Raw genomic sequence first — 18,049 nt, forward strand, 5'->3', positions numbered from 1 at the left:
GTTGTTCATTATTTTTGTTATTTTCTCGCCTGGTCCATTATACTCCTGCTATGAGTGAAACCATCCGGTATTTTTCTTTCTCTTTCGAAAGACAGAAAGGTTTTCATGGAGAAGAAAAGAAGGATGGCACAGGCCAAACATCTCATACGACCCAACAAAGTCCAGGTATGAGGGGGTACCCTTGAAAAGTCATGGAGCCTGAAGCTGGCTCCTTCTGGATCTCTTTGTTTTGGCCACTCCTGGAACTGCAACCATTTTTGCATTTGGATGCATTTGATGAAGTAAAAATTGATTTTATATTTGGATGTTTTAATAAAAGCAATTGGCTGTCACTATAAAGTTAATATAGCAAAGCCAGATAGTGCTAATAACATATTGTAAAAATAGCTAGAGCCTTTTTTTCCTGCCCAAACCAAATAATTAAGTTTCCCTCTTTCTACTATCTTCCAGATGTGCACACTAAATTAAGCTCCAGTGTGTGTGTGGGGGGTGGACAATTTTGTGAACCAGAAAGTTTAAACTTTTTTTGTTCAGCCTTCAATGAGAAACTCCTTTTTAGTGTTAGAACTGAGTAAAGCAAATGTTTTCATTTCTTACATTGACCTTACTTTAATCTTTATAGGATGCTTTAATGAGAATGAGGACCCTTAGTAACTAGAGATAAAAGAAGTTTTCCTCTTGTTTTGCTACTTTTTATTATAATATAAATGGATTTTCACTATAATATAAATATAAATGTTAGTTGTAACTATACAAATTCATCTGCCTGCTTTATTGTTGTTAAATTGTTTGCCCAGCTGCAAAACAGAATAATCATAATAAGAACATTTTGCTTGTTAGCTGTGTTTTTCTTAAAAAAATAACAAGTGTTATAATCTTGGATAAAGGTCAAAAGACCTCAAAGTGTTCTTAGGAAAATGGGATAGTTATTTTTTTCCTCCTTCTCTCAGTGCACATGCTGATATAATCCCACTGCTTGCTAAAATAAAAATAAGACCTGTTGAGACTCTTGGGAGATGACACTTGCACCTGAATGAGTGTTTGTGTCCCTCATTCACCTTCATCTATGCCATCATTTACTGCAGAAACCTGTCATCCCAAATGTTGGATCTGGTCTTTAACAATGTGGTGCCCAAACAGGGACCTGTAAGGTTAAGATTCTTTTCATTCAGTGATGGTTAGACTTCTGCTCACGGGTAGGGCACATGCCTCTCTACAGAGAGTAGCAGAGTAAGAGGAATAGTAAACTTTTAAAAAAAGTCACAGGTCATAATAAGTCAAAGGAAAAGCGATACTTTATTGATATCATTAAATATATGCTTATAAAAAGAAAAACTGAAATAACTCATACACAGTTAGGTAGTTTCTTAGATTTTGTAAAGATATGTTGTCCCTTCTTTCCTAGGGGTGGGAGCCTGGATGCACAAACTTGAAATAAGGTGAAAAAAGAAATGAGGCGTAAGTGGGCCTAAAAACATATCTGTTAAAACATTTACCTTGTGGGGACTCTTGCTAGATACTTTGCCAGAGCCACAAGTTATTAATAAAAGGTTAAAAGAGATTAATGATGCAGCTACACCTCTTGTACATTTCCCTAGCACTGACACATTTGTGGAAAATCAGGTGGGTATAGGTCAGGCTAATAATCAGACAAAAAGACAAAAAACATTAAAAAAAAGGTATAAATTGATCCCAGAGAAAAAAACACTTCTTAAGAAAAAAAATTAAATATACCAACAACTATTGAAATTGTCTTGCTAATGCCTCAAACCCAAATTTAGATTTAGCCAAATTAATGCCCAAAAATCAAAAGGAAACTTTAACAAAAAAAAAAATTTACCCATAAAAAAACTCTACTTCATGTAATAAAATCAGGCTTTGAGGGATCAATACAGGAGGTTATCTAGGTAGAGATTTCACTTCTAAATATTTTCCTGTTCTGAACCACAATGGGAACCTCTTTCCTTTAAATTGTTAAAAAAAAAAAAAAACTTAAAAAGACAGTTTCTGTTTATGGTCCCACCTCACCTTAAACCATGCAATTGGTTGAGTCAATAGTGGAAAGGTGAATGACACCTCATGATGGACACCAAGCTGCTAAATCCTGTTTGCTGGCTGGGGTATGTTTGTTGTGAAAGACAAACTATGAGGAGGAGGCCAAACAAATGACAAAATATAATAAAAAACTGAGACAGCATAGAGTCACCATCGATATATTAATGGCTGACAATAATTGGGCTCATAATAAAGATCAGCTTCATTTGCCTTCCAAGGCTTTGCTTCAGTACACAGAGGTGATGATAAATACATAAAAGCAGCTACCAAGTGGAAAAATTAAAGCATCTGGTCTGAGTAACATAAGACAGGGCCCAAAAGAACCTTATCAAGATTTCTTAACAAAACTTATTGATCCTGTCCAAGTCAAACTTTAATACAACCTATTAAAAAGACAAACAATATAAATGACTTTGTAAAAGTTTGTTCCAGGGCCGTCCCTGATGGCGCAGCGGGTTAAAGCATAGCACTAAGAAGCTGAAGCCATTTCGGCATGAGTTCTATTCCCGCCTGCCTGCCTGCCCGGAGGAGATCCACATGGCGCGGCAGACCTCTCCTGACCCACGCGCTGCTCCCCTCAGCAGTGTACTTCGTGGATCTGCTTGTTCTGCTCCCCTCTCTGTCTCTGGTGAATCCTCTCACCCTCCACATCTCTGGCCTGAACCCCAGTTCCATATGAATAAATAAATAAATCTTAAAAAAAAAGTTTGTTCTAAAATAACACCTTCTTATTTACAAGAAGTAGCAATTATGGTTGCTCTTAAAGGACAGACCAGAAGCCAATGGTTTGTCAATTTAAACAGTCCTAAGGGAGTTCAAGCTGGTGAAACAAATGCTAAAACTTACTTCTGATGCTTTGTCAACCAGGACATTTTTGCAGAGATTATCCCACTAAGCTAGGGGCAGCTTATAAACAGGCTGGCTCTTAGCTTTCAAACAATAAAAATCCTCCAAAAACTATATAATATGTCCATGATGTAGTAAAGGTCTCCATTTGGCCAGAAAATGTCAATCTAAATTCCATAAAAATAAAACTTTACTGATACCTTATGAAGAAAAATTAATAACAATAATTCTGGCTTGCCCATAACTGCTCAAAATAATTCAACAAACTGGGCAAGGGGCCAAATCCAGGCCACACAAATAACTGGCAGCAGCAACGACAACCCTTTCTTAAATGAGGAGTACTACTTGGCCTCCTCAGGGCCACCCCAGACAGCACAGGATTGGACTTCTGTTCCACCTCCTCAGCAATATTAACCTCAGATCAATCCTACAACACTGTAACAGCTGGAGTGTATGGAAATCTTCCTCCCAATACTGTCGGCCTTTTTTTAGGTCAAAGTTCTACTTCATTACAAAAAATAGAAATTATACCTGGTGTTATTGATTCTGATTTTACCAATAAAATAAAATTAATGCTAAAAACAGTTCTTATACAAAAACAAGTATCTAAAGGGCACATAGAGCCCACAAACTGTCCATGGAATACTCCAATATTTGTTATATATATGTATTAAAAAATTGGACAAATGAAGATTGTTACAAAATTTGAGTGCTATTAATATAACCATAAAAACGATCAAAAGCTTACAGTCAGGACTGCCATCTCCTGTCGGTGTTCCAAAAGAAAATCATGTCACAGTTATAGATTTACAAGACTTTTTTCACTATTCCTTTAGCTTCTCAGGATTGTAAGAGGTTTGCCTTTAGCGGCCCATCCTCAAACTTTAAGTGTCCATATCGAAGGTTCCAGTGGATGGTGTTGCCTCAGGATATAAAAATAGTCCAACTTTGTGTCAAAAATTTATGGATCTGCATGCTTAGTGAAATAAGCCAGAAAGAAAAGGAAAAATACTGGATGGGTTCACTCATATCAGGAGTATAATGGACCAGGTGAGAAAAATAATAATAATAATGAGCAGCTATATACCAGGGACATTTATGGGTGGAGTGGGGAATGGGATCAAAAACATCGTGTGTGTGTGGGGGGGATGCACTGGTCTATGGTGATGGCACATGGGTGATTTGGTGATAGGAAACCCACGGGAATTGCAACTGAGATGGAAATATGCACAAAATGACATCCAAATAAACTATTACATTATTTCAAAAAAAATTGTGAATCTCGCCTTAACTAAATTTAAAAAGATGTTCCCTTGGATTTATTACATAAGTTATATGGATGATATTTTAACGAGCCACTCACAATATTACTGGTTAAATCAGGCTTTAAATGCCTTAACTTCTTGCTTACAAAATTTCGGGCTTATAATAGCCCCCCCCCAAAAAAAAAAATTCAGACAGATCCTCCAGTAAATTACATGGTATACATTGTTAATACTACTTCAGTTTGCCCCAGTACCTACAATTAAGAACTGATAATCTCAAAATTTTAAATGATTTTAAAAAACTGTTGGGAGACATAAATTGGTTCAGACCTTATCTAAAACTTACAACTGCTGATCTTTATCCTCTTTTTAATATTCTGAGAGGAGATGCAAATCCAAATCATCTTAGGCAGTTAACATCTAAGGCAAAAAATGCCCTTTCTCAGGTTAAGTTAGCTATTAACAAACAACAGCTACAGAGATTAAAACTATTCAGAACAATGGGACTTTATAGTCCTACCCACAGCCCACACTCCTACAGAGGTGTTATGGCAACAGGGACCTTTAAAATAGATCCATCTTCCAGTAACTACTAAAAAGGTTGTTTGTGCTTATACTATTCTGGTTGCTTTCTGTTTGTTTGTTTTAAAGATTTGTTTATTTATGCATACAGAACTGGGGTACAGGTCAGTGGTATGGGGGAAGTGAGCGGCTTTACCCAAAACAGAGTGGGGAGTTGAACAGGTAGATCTATGAAGTACAGTGCTGAGGGGAGCAGTGGGCAGGTCAGGAGAGGTCTACCTAGCCATGTGAATCACCTCCAGGGCAGGGATCACACTCATGCTGAAGCAGCTGCTGCTAGCTTCACAATGCTGTGCTTTAACCAACTGCACCACCAGGGAGGGTCCTCTATTGTTTTTTAAGAATTATGAATGTATAGAAGAACTGGAGTATAGGCCAATGTTGTGGTGGGGAGGGAGATTTCACCAGAGACAGAGTGGGAAGCAGAAAAGGTGGATCTACTGAAATACACTGCCTTATAAGGAGGGACAGTAGGCAAGACAGAAGAGGTCTGCTGTGCCATATATGGGTTAATACACATTCCAGGGATTGAACTCAAGGTCAAGGTAAACCCTGGCAGTGACAGTACTGAAACCTAACCCCTATGACACCATGGAGGACTCTTGTTCAACATTTCTCAACCAGAGCAATTAGGAATGAAAAAAAAAGAAACACACAAAGAAATCTAAATTGGAAAAGATGATGCAAATCTATCGCTAGTCATAAAAAATATTAAATATGTAAATATGTAATTATAAATGCTGACACAAGTTATGCAACGTATATTGACTGACAGATTCTGGGTAGATCGGAAAAGCTCTGAAAAAACAGAATTTCCACTGCTAACTTATGTTATGACCACCCTTTTTTGTATAATCATAATATCAAAAAAAATATTGTAGCAACATCAGTTTGTAACTGGATTGCCTTAGCTCTAAATTGGCTACCTGGCCTGGGCAAAGTACAAGCTGAGCTGCTCCTGGACAGGAAATTCCTTTGACTGAAGACAAAAGGCAAGGCTCCTGGAGAGATTAGACCCCAGAGCATTAGGACTCTTGGAAAGCTTCTTTGGTCTTTTGACAAAAAGTGAATCTTAGATAACTCCTAGGGCATAAGGACCCATGGACAATTTCCTAACATTATCAACACATTGTTTTGCTTAATGCATAACTATGTGACTTTCTCTTAATTTACTCTTGTCTTAAAACAATCACTAACTACTTTCTGCTAGTCTTATTTAACCTTTTCCTAAAATAAACACTAGCTGCTCTCTGCTAACTTAAGTTAGCCATTAGCTTTTCTTTAGACTATCACTGACGACTCTGCTAACACAATTTATTCCTTCCCTAGGACTCCCAAATCCTTTGCTAACAGCTCATCTTTTCCCAGACCCTGATCCTTTGAAGTCATAGTTAAACATCCACATATATGAAAACTATCACAAATATGTATAGTATAGAATGCCATAAAGTAGCAGGAAGAGGATGCATTGTTCCCCTCTTCCTTTAAAACTTTTATGCTGATTTCTTATTAACTTACCTGATGCATTACTGTAACTAAATCTTGCTAAACAGTATAAATAAAGACCTGCAAAAAGATGAACAGGAAAACTTGAACGCAATCCTGACTCCTGTGTCTTCCTTGCATCCGCTCCCCTCTCCCCTTTTGGAATCTCTGCACACCAATGCCTTCCCATCTTAGGGTCCTGCCTGTCTTGCCTGTCTTGCCTCCAGACACCTCGTTAGTTGGAGCTGGTCTCCAACAAAATGCAAAAGACTACAAAAGACTACTAGGTGTAATAAATGAGTATGATAACACCACAGAATACAAAATCAATGCACAAAACCTTTTACTCCTGTAAACAATTAATTAGGAAAGAGGAATTTAGAAAACAGTTTATTTTATAGAGATAATAAAAATATAAAATAACTGGGAATTAACTTAAGAAATGAGGTGAAAAATCTATACACTGAAATTTATAAGGCACTGTCAAAGGAAATAAAGGAAGCCACAAAAAATGGAAACCTGGCACCCCTGGTGGTACAATCGGTAAAAGTGCAGCACTACCAAGCTAGCTGCTTCTGCTTCAGCACCAATTTGATCCCAGCTAGGGAAGTAAACCAAAAGGCACAGCAGACCTCTTCTGTCTTGCCCTCTGCTCCCCTCTGCAGTGTACTTTGTCTATCTGCTTGTTCTGCTCTCCACTCTGTCTCTGTTGTGTCCTCTCACCACCCCTTCAGCTCTGGCCTGTACCCCAGTTCTGTATGCATACATAAATGTATCTTTTAAAAAATAAAGTAAATAACTGACAAAAAAATTGGAAAGCTATCCAACTTTCATGGATTAGAAGAATAAATATTATTAAAATGGCCATATTACTTAAAGCAACCTACAGATTCAATGTAATAACTATCAAAATCTCAATGACTTTTTCAAGGAAGTAGAACTAATGTCTAAAATTTGTATGGGAACAAAAAGATACCACAATACCAAAGCAATCCTAGCAGAAAGGAAGAAAAACAGAGTTATCACATTCCATAACTTCAAATTATACTTCATAGAAATGGCAAGCAAAACAGGATATTGTTGTAACAAAACAGAAATACAGGCCAATGTAAAACAAAGGAGATCTGAGAAATAAACCCACATGAGTAGGGAAAGTTAATCTTTGACAAAGGAGCCATTAACATACAATGGAGAAAGAAAAACCTCATTAATAACTGGCATGGCGAAACCTTGACAGCTACTGACCAAAAAATTTTTAAAAAATGAATAAATAAAATAAGTAGATCTTAATTCCATGCAAAAATAATTCAAGATTGAAATCTTGGATATAAGACCCGAAACCACAAACTACATGCAAGAAAACATAGGTGATATACTTCAGGACATCAACCACAGAGATATATTTGGGGAAACATACCAAGAGCAAGAAAACAAAACCAAAATGAACAAATGGTACTATCCATAAAACTAAACAGCATTTGTACTTAAAAAAAAAAAAAAAGAAGCAAGAATTGCAAACTGAACTAAGATAAAATCATTGCATATCATATATATGATAATGGGTTTAATTTTCAAGATATTTAAACATTCATCTACCTTCACAACCAAAAAGCAAACAAACCAATCAAAAAATGGACAAAACAGCAAACAGACACTTCTTCAAATAAAATATTCAGATAGCCCACAGGAAGATGAAAAAATGTTCAACATCACTAATTGTACAGTAAGTACAAATCAAAACCACAATGAAATATCACCTCACTCGTATGAGAATGGCTTAAATCAAAAGATTGCAAATAATAAATGTTAGTGAAGATGTGAAGGAAAAGGAACACTCATCTACTATAAGGAATGCAATTTGGTGCAAGTTTTATGGAAACCAGTATGGAGATTTTTTACACACAGGCACAAAAATTTCATATGACCAGTAATACCACTATTAAGTATTTACCAAGATAATATGAAGACTTTGGTATTAAATATATTTATGTGACCATATTAATTGGAGCATTATCCACAATAGCCTAGTCATAAAACCAACCTAAATGACTAGACGAAGAAATTGTAAAATATATACTCAATGGAGTTCTACTCAACTATTTAAAAAGATGGCAGTTAGTCTTTTAAGGGAATAGAAGGATCTATGTTAATTATGTTAAATAAAATAAGCCAGAAAGTGAAAGAATTACTAATTGGTTTTACTTACTGTATAATACAAATAACCAATGAAAACTAACTAGCAAAGCACAGTAAGTACTACTTTTCCCATGAAAATAGATTGGTTACCAGAGTTGATAGAGCATTGACACTGGGACTTTGGTGGAGGGTTAACGGAGTACATGAATATAAGGAATTAGGAAGTTGTACTCTCACTTTAGTATCATATAAATGATTGAAAAATCAATAAAATTGAACAAAAATAAAATGAAGATTATACTAAAAGTAATCTAATCTAGTTGCTATGAGTATTGTATAAGTTAAAACAAAGTGCTTACCATCCACCTACCAAGCTCGTGGCAAAACCAGATACTTTGAACTGGATATTCAACACCAGGGCTTCTCCAGGGAGTTGAAAAACTAAATAAATACTCCATTTTCTATGAGTACCTGGAAATGTAAGGCATCCCATCTAACCAACAGCCAAAATTTCCAGACAAATGAGCAATCCTAACCCCGGCAATAGTAGCCAGCTCCTTGGGAAAAGACAGCCCTGACCTCAAACTTCTGTGTGTGTGTGTTTATCACCTGGGCACAAAAGGTTATAGAAGGGCATCCCACTCAAACTTCTGGCAACTCCCAGTAGTTTAGGCCATAACACTGGTCACCAAATCATCCAGAGTGGACAGAACCCTAAAGCCCCAATAATTTTTCCACTTTTTTTCCTTCTTCTTTGCTATTTTTTTTCTTACTTGTTTCTTCATCCTGAGCTGCAACCTTGAAGGACCTAGCAGTTCAATTTGGAAGTGCATACCATTCAACCTGCAGCTTCTTTCCAACAGACTGGTCTTCATCCTGGGACTTGTGGTGCCATATCGTGCATAGATTACCACCAGGTAATCACCCTTGATGCTCACATCAACTCTCATCTCCTTGGGAGAGGCGGTGTCTCAAGATGCAACCATTATAAGAACTAGCTGCTTACTGCAGGCTCCTGGCAGTATTAGAAAGTATACCCCATTCAGCTTGACAGTGACTCCCAGCATTACAGGCCATAGCTGGCCTTCTCGGTGTCTTTCTCTACATTAGGGACTCTCAATTAGACCTATGAAGCTTCTAAAAGCACCTGCCTTCCTCCCCCAAAATGGAAGGAACTGAGCCCCTGCTCCTGGGAGACGTGAAGTCCAAACAGGGCCTCTGAACTCAAAAACAACCCTGCCCTTTCAGCCAACAGGGTAAAATTTGGAAGAACATTGGGGGTGGGGGTCCTAGTACTACCCCAGATGCCACAAGACCACAATAGCTACACCTAACATCAAGTAAACACCCAGTACAGTGGGGGAGAAGGACTCATACATAACAAAACACCAATTTCAGCATTAAAAAATGTGGAAAAAGAGGCCCTCCCTGGTGGCGCAGCGGGTTAAAGCACAGCACTGAGAATCTAAAGCTGCTTCTGCATGAGTTTGATTCCCGCCTGCCCTGGAGGAGACCACATGGCGTGGCAGACCTCTCCTGACCCGCCCGCTGCTCCCCTCAGCAGTGTATTCGTTGATCTGCCTGTTCTGCTCCCCACTCTGTCTCTGGTGAAGCCTCTCACCGCCCCTGAGCTTCTGGCCTGTGCCCCAGTTCTGTATGCACAAATAAATAAATCTTTAAAAAAAAAATGTGGAAAAAGAAACAAACATGGCTAAGGAAGCCTTCATGGAAACAATATAGCACACAGATATTCAAACATCAGAACTCATCAACAGTGACTCAGAAGAATTCTCCTTTTAGTCAGGTGAAGAATCAAAATTGTCACAATGAAGAGTCAAATAAGTAGAACAAAACTCAGAAAAACAAATGAGATATATATGAGTAGACACAGAAAAGGAAATAATATTATGATAAAATAATCAGTGTATGGGCCCTCCCTGATGGCACAGCAGGTTAAAACACAGCACTAAAAATCTAAAGACACTTCAGCATGGGTTCGATCCCCGCTCCAGAGGTGATTCACATGGCATGGCAGACTTTTCCTGACCTGCTTGCTGCTCCCCTCAGTAGTTCGTAGATCTGCCTGTTCTACTCCCCACTCTAAGATCCATGAGACAAAAAATATAAAGGACACAATAGCCTTAAACAAAGATATAGACTACATGGGCTAAATAAACATCTGTTGGACAGTATATACATACACACAAAAAAAACTGAACAAAAGTTTTTCTCAAACACACACAGATCATTTCCCATAATGGACCACAAACTGTTTACCAAGACAAACATCAATAAGTACATAAATTTGAAATCATACCAAGTATCTTCCCTGACTATAAAGACATCAAACTAGAAAGTTAATTAAGTAAAGAAAACAAAAAGATCCCCTATTATATATAGGCTGAACAACAAACAAATGAAATACCACTGAGTTAATGAGGTAACCAATAAGGATATAAATTGGTTATACACACACACACACACACACACACACTTTGGGATGAATGACAATGAAGACACACATTCTAGATCATGTGGGATACAGAAAAGCAGTGATAAGAGGAAAGCATATGGCAGTACAGGCCCACATCAAGAAATAAGAAAGAACACAAAGAAACAAACTAATACTCTTATATCAAGTGACTATCAAAGAGCAAGTATCCAAAATCCAGTAGAAGAAAGAAAATACTAAAAATTCAAACAGCAATAAATGAAATATAAAATAAAACACAATACAAAACATCATTGTTGCCAAAACCTGCTTCATTGAAGAAATAGGCAAATTTGTAGATAGTCTTACAAAGAAAAAAGGGAAGAAAACTCAAATAAATAAATATAAGAGGAGACAAATCATAAATGTAAGAGAAGAAATTACAACAGAAACAGCAGAAATTCAGAGGATCATCAGAGATTACTATCAACATTTATATGCCAACAAGTTCAACAATCCAGATGATGAGGTGGACAAATTTTTAGAACTTTACAATCGCACAAAACTGAACAAAGAGATATAGAAAACTAAACAAGCCAATTGCAAGTAGGGAAATTGAAACAGTATTAAAAACCCAGGGCAGATAAACAATCAAAGATGAAAAAATTCCTATACAACAGAAAATCTTTCAAAAATTAAAGAAAGAAGGAATATTAGCAGATTCAGTTTTATGAAGCCAACATTACACTAATAACAAAATCAAACAGGGACAACCACAAAAGAGAGTAATATCCCTGATGAATACAGATGCTAAAATTCTCAATAATGTATTAGCATACTGAATCTAACAAAAGTATTATATTCCTTGAGAAGTGGGATTTATTTATTTGACATGAATGGTTCAGGATCTGAAAATCAATTATTAATGTAGTTCACCACATCAAGAAAAAGAAATTAAAAACCGTATAATATTAATAGATACTGCAAAAACATTTCATAAATTTCAACATCAATTTATGATGAACACCATTGAAAAAGTGTGGTAAAACCAACAGTTTAACATAATAAAACTCATATATGACAAACAAAAATCTAACATTGTTCTTAATGGTGAAAGACTGAAAGCCTTTCTACTAAGATCTGGAATAAGAAAAGAATGTCCACTCTCACCACTACTTTTTAATATAATTCTGGAAGTCTTAGCTAGAGCAATTAAGCAAGAGAAAGAGATAAAAATAATACAAATTGGGAAAGAAGTAATACTATCATTATTGCAAGTGATATGATAATATAGAGAACCCTAAAAATTCTACAGAAAAAATAATTAAAACAATAAACCAGTTCAGATTACATAATAAATATACAAAAATCAGTAGCCTCCATATATAGAAAATCCTCCCATTTATAATTGCACCAAAAACAATAAATATATAGGAATAAACCTAACACAATTGGTGAAAGACCTATATAAGGAAATCTCAAAAGCATTGTTAAAAAAAAAATAGAAAACACAAATAAATGTGAAGATATACCCTGCTGATGGTTTGGAGAATTAACTTTATCAAAATGTCCATCCTACCAAAAACAATTCCATAAAAACCTCAGTGGCAACCTTCAAGAAAATAAATCAAATATTCTTGAAATTCATATGCTATCCACAAAAATTCCTGAGTAGCCAAATCTATCCGGACTAAGAGGTGGGGCGATCAGAGGTATTAGATATCCAGACCTCAAACTATACTACAAAGCTACAAAAATTAAAACAGCATGGTACTGGAATAAAAACAGACACATAGACCAATGGAAACAAATTGAATGCCCAGAAATGAAGCCACACATTTATGGTCAATTAATTATGGTCAATTAATCTATGACAAAGGAGGAAATAATATACATTGAAACAAGGAAAACCTCTTCAAAAAATGATGCTGGGAAAACTGGACTACCACATTCAAAAATATAAAACTAGATTACTGTCTCATACCAAACACAATTATTAAATCAAAATGGATAAAAGACTTCAATATAAGACCTTAAACCATAAAATATATCAAAGAAAACATAGGCAAAATACCCTATGACAGAGCCTCAGTAAAATATATGAGGACTCATCTCTAGAAGAAAGGAAACAAAGGAGAAGACAAACAGCTGATACTACATCAATCTATAAAGTTTGTACAGCAAAAGAGGCAATAATTAAAATAAAGAGACCTCCCACTGAACAGGAGAAAATATTTCTACAACTTGTGATGGATAAAGGACTGATGTTAAAGAGCCACAAAGAGGTTACACAACTCAATAAAAGCAAAGAAAACAAAGTAGTCAAGAAATGGGACATCTAACTGCTAAAAAGGCACTTCTCTGGGCACACCCCTGGTGGAGCAGTGGGTTAAAGTACAGTTCTCAGAAGCTAAAGCCACTTCATCATAGGTTTGATACCCACCGTGGAGGTGATCCACGTGACATGGCAGACCTCTCCTGACCCATCTGCTGCTCCCCTCAGCAGTGTACTTCATCCATATGCCTGTTCTGCTCCCCACTCTGTCCCTGATGAAGCCTCTCACTGCCCCTGCACCGCTGGCCTGTACCCCACTTCTGTATGCATAAATAAATAAATAAATATTTTTTAAAAAGACACTTCTCCAAAGAAGAGATGCAAATGGCTAATAGGTATATGAAAAAATGTTGAACATTAGTCATTATCAGAGAAACCCAAATCAAAACCACAAGGAGATACAACCTCACACTGATGAGACTGACTTAAACTTTAAAAGTGGATATTTAAAATGCTGGTGAGTATGTGGGGAAAAAGGGCCCTCTTAAACTGCTGGTGGGAATGTAAACTGGTCCAAAAATTATAAAAAGCTTTTGGGGAATGTCCTCAAAATTCTAAAAATAGATGTACCATTAGATTCAGAGATTCCACATCTAGGAAACTACCCAAAAACACAAAAACACTAACTCAAAAATAAACCAGCTATTGCAACGCTATTCACAATAGTAAGATGTATAAAGCACCAAACAAACCAATGAATGAAAAATTTGTGGTATAGATACAAAATGAAATACTACTGAATGATCACAAATATAAACTCATGCCATTTGCAACAAAGTATGTGAAGCTGAAGAGAATTATGCTAAGTAAAATAAGTCAGAAGGCAAAAGATAAATATTAGGCGGTTTCATTGATATATAAAATACAGACAAACTGAACAAGTAGTCAAACACACACACACACACACACACACACAAAACCTGCAAGCTGACCATAGTTAGAGGCACAGGGAAAGGAGAGGAGTGGGAAAAGTCAGAAGAGGGGAGAAAAGAGCACAAAGGACTATGGTAATGGTTCTCTGCTGATATGGTGGTGGAAGATTTATGGGGAGACCCGAGGGGGCAAACCAAACAATGCACAAAAGTTAGTGATGATTTCTACAAATGGCATGAGTTTATCATTTTTGATTGCTGAGTATAATTGCATTCTGTACAAGGCAGAAAGAAAGAAGAATGCCAGATGGTTTCACTCATAGTAGGAGTGTAAGGGATCAGAAAAATGCAAAGTAATTGTAATAAAGTAAAAACTAAAATAAACAAACAACTATAAATCAGGAATTATATGGGGTGAGGGGAAGCGAGGGGAGCAGGATCAAAATTGGGATAGGAATAACACACAGGACTATGATGATGGTACATGGGTGACATGGTGGTGGGAAGACCACGGAGGTTGCAATCAAGATGAAAAAGCATGTATTGTACAAAAATGAAGAATGTAAAAATTAAGAAAATAAAAGCAATGATGTAAAAATAAATTAAAATAATAAAAAAACATATAAACTGCTTAGGAGAGTCTATATCACACTCTAACAAATAATTATTATTTTTACTGGTATCTTGTGCCAAATAAGGAACATGATACTTTTACAACCAAAACCAAGTTCAGAAAATTGGATGTATTTTTTTCCAAATGGAAGAACCTAGGCCAGACTCCCTCAAAGTTTGTACTCTAAACCATTAAAACACAGTTGAATTATGATTTCTTAGTGAAGTGGCTAGGTACCTTGGAATATTCTGAGATAAGTATCTGAGATTTATCAGAGCCCAGTGCTGCCACCAACTTATTCTGTGCCACTGTCAATAAGTTTCTTAAACTGGACAATGGGTACAATAAAATGGTTCCATTTGGTTCATCACATAGCTGCTTGAGAGCTTCAAATCAGTATAAATATTGGGAAGGTTCTGTCTATATTCAGAGCGCTCATGCTTTGGCTCTTCTACCCTACTTCTACATTTTTTACATTTTACATTTCTTTGCCTTGCCCCAAATAGTACATTTCCTTCCCACTACCCTCCCTTCTCCATGGGTTTTGTGTTGTCTTCCATTCTTCCAGAATTTTGCTGATATGGTTCTCTCTGCCTGAACTGAATTAGCCTCCACTGGGTGACTAAGGACACAATTTATTCATCTCAATGGATAGCACAGGGTCTAGCAGAAAGAGCTCAACGCATAAGGTATACAGTATCATATATTTTCTGTAAATCCTCTAGTGCTTCCATGCTCACTCAAAGTAAAAGTCAAGTCCTATGAGGACATGATTTGACTTCTAATTAAGTGCCTGAACCTCAATCCATCCTCATTCCAATCTGCTCACATTGGTCTTCTTGATATTCTTTCAACACATATGCCCATACTTCAAGGGACCTTATTTGGTTCTGGTCTCAGCCTACAATATTCACTCCCAAGAAGGTTACATGGTTTGCTTCATTTGTTTCAAATCTTTGTTTAAATGTCATCTCCTAAAGGATACCACCTCTTTGATAGGGCCACCCTATCAAAATCACTATGTCCATCACTCTAGCCTATTATCATATTTTATTTTTTCATAGCTCTTATCACTTATATTGTCTGAAGCTTCTCTCCCCTACTAGAGTAGACATTTGATGAGGGTAGAACTTTTTATCATTTACTAACATACTTATAGAGCATAGAATGAGGCTTGATCCAGAGGCGCTCAATGAGTCTCTGCTCAACAAATTAGTCAATGGGCATTCAATGAACTGTAGCCACATTAAATTAATCATCCCTTTCCTTTCAGTTTTGCAACCTTCCTTCCTAGGTCTAAAGCCACATAAAAGAACACTAATTTACCTGACTTCACCCATTCAAGTTATGGGTCCAAGAAAAGATCAGCAAAGAAAATGCCATCCTTTTCATACAGTATATTTTCAATACTGCTTACTGACAGATGGGCAAGGGAATAACAAATTGATCCAAAGCCACATTTGTTCTCCTGGACCCAGTAGTATTCCTTATAGAGTCACCATATCTTTTACAAAGACAATTTGATGCGTCCATTACATTGAGTTATATGCTTAATGTCTTTGTATTTAATCATCAGGTGTAAAACTGATGAATATCCTCAGAATATCCCCTTCATTTGTAAGGAAGAAATTCAATAACATATACGTTCCCAAACACAAATTACAAAATTAGGTTCCTGGAAAAAGTCTCTAAACAAACAAAAACAAAAACAAAAAACAAACAAAAAACAACAACAAACAAACAAAAAAGAGCGAGAGAGGGATTAAAAAAAAACTTTAAAAAGGAAGCTATTGTGTGTACAATCCTTATCACTTCCTTCCAAGTAGATTTAATGGTATAAAATGAAGTGAAGTGAGAGCCCAACCAAATATCAGTATCATAGAAATTGGAAATAGAATTTTATCCGGAACGTGGTATTTGGGAACAGGTTTTTGCCCTGCCACTCCTTTGATCTGTTCTAAGGTATTGATTATTACATAGAGCGATAGGTGGCACTTTTAATCTGAGGCAGAGAAGTCCTGGGACAGAGCAAGCAATATCTAATGAATTCAAGTCCATTTAGACAGGCAGGGATCAGGAATGGTCATAGGGATTGGTCAAAAAAGACCCAATATATACATGGAATAAGTTGAGGAAAATTAAGCTCTAAAGGTTTACGCTTTGATTCTTCTGACAAATCAAGTTGAAATTATAACACGAATGCCTTTGGCAGCTACCTTGGTTATTTATCTAACTGATGGATGCAAGTTAAAATCAGCAAAGAACTGCTAAAATTTTTTAATTTGCAACTTGACAGGACTTCTATCTACCTGTTAAACTTCTTGGACAGGAAAAACATACAAAGAACCTATACCAGAGCCTATAATCAGTGAGGTTGACCCACCTATGCCAAAAACCAATATGTCATGTAGTATTTTCCAGAGAAGAATTCCCAGAACACATCTACCTTTAGTATGACTGGGATTCTGGATTACCACCACAAAGTATTACTTTCTTCCTTACATAAAGACTCTTTCTGGCAAAAACAAGTCCCTGCAGTTTCACAAAGGAAAGCAATTACATTGCCAACTGAAAGAGTTTGATGCATCAGTGAAAATATCACACAGTGAATCTGGAAACTACAACAGATACAGGTTTTAGCTATATCAATAACTTGTCATGTGGTCTTGGTCAGGAATAGGTTTCACAGTCTTCCAACATCCTTACAAGCACAGTCAAAGTGTGCAGAAACACACACTCACATGAAAGCAAGGCTGGCTACATGAGGTAGATGGAAGACTTGTGGAACCAAAATTTCCATAATTTTTGGATCCAAACTTCAGTCCTGGAATCAAATAAGTCAAGAGAAGATTCTCAAAGACCTGGTACTCACTTATGAAAATGATTTTTTTCAGTGCCATTAAACACTGAAGAACAACATTGCATACGCTTATTTTGAACAGAATGGGAAATTTGAAGTGATTAAAATCATGACTGAGTGATTAATTGATGCAGTGTCAAGAAGGGAGTCTTTGTTTCTGTATCCTTTGATGAACATCATTCTGTAGACAAGATTGTCATTAATAAATACAGTACTGTGGCCTTCCCTGGGGGTGCAGGTTAAAGTGCAGCATTGCAAGCAAGCCACAGCCACATCAGTGCAAGTTCAATCCCCAGCCCGGAAGTAACCCACATTGTGCAGCAGACCTCTCCTGTCTCACCCGCTGCTCCCCTCAGCAGTCTACTTCATCAGTCTGCCAGTTCTGCTCCCCACTCTGTCCCTGGTGAATCCTCTCAGCCTTGTGCCTCTGGCCTGTACTCCAACTCTGTATGAATAAATAAATCTTTAAAAATAAAATAAAATAGGCCCTCCCTGGTGGCGCAGCGGGTTAAAGCACAGCACTGAGAAGCTAAAGCCACTTCTGCATGAGTTCGAATCCCGCCTGCCCC

The 18,049-nt window shown here is 36.8% G+C and overlaps 1 protein-coding gene across 5 annotated transcripts in view; it reads right to left on the reverse strand.

Moving 5' to 3' along the window:
- The window catches only part of ARHGEF9 (Cdc42 guanine nucleotide exchange factor (GEF) 9), a 294,997-nt gene that overhangs the window by 101,594 nt on the left and 175,354 nt on the right, over nt 1-18,049 (reverse strand). The window lies entirely within an intron of this gene.

The sequence above is a fragment of the Condylura cristata genome, unplaced genomic scaffold, assembly GCF_000260355.1.
Source record: "Condylura cristata isolate star-nosed mole 26May11 unplaced genomic scaffold, ConCri1.0 scaffold00056, whole genome shotgun sequence".
In the NCBI taxonomy this organism is placed as follows: Eukaryota; Metazoa; Chordata; class Mammalia; order Eulipotyphla; family Talpidae; genus Condylura; species Condylura cristata.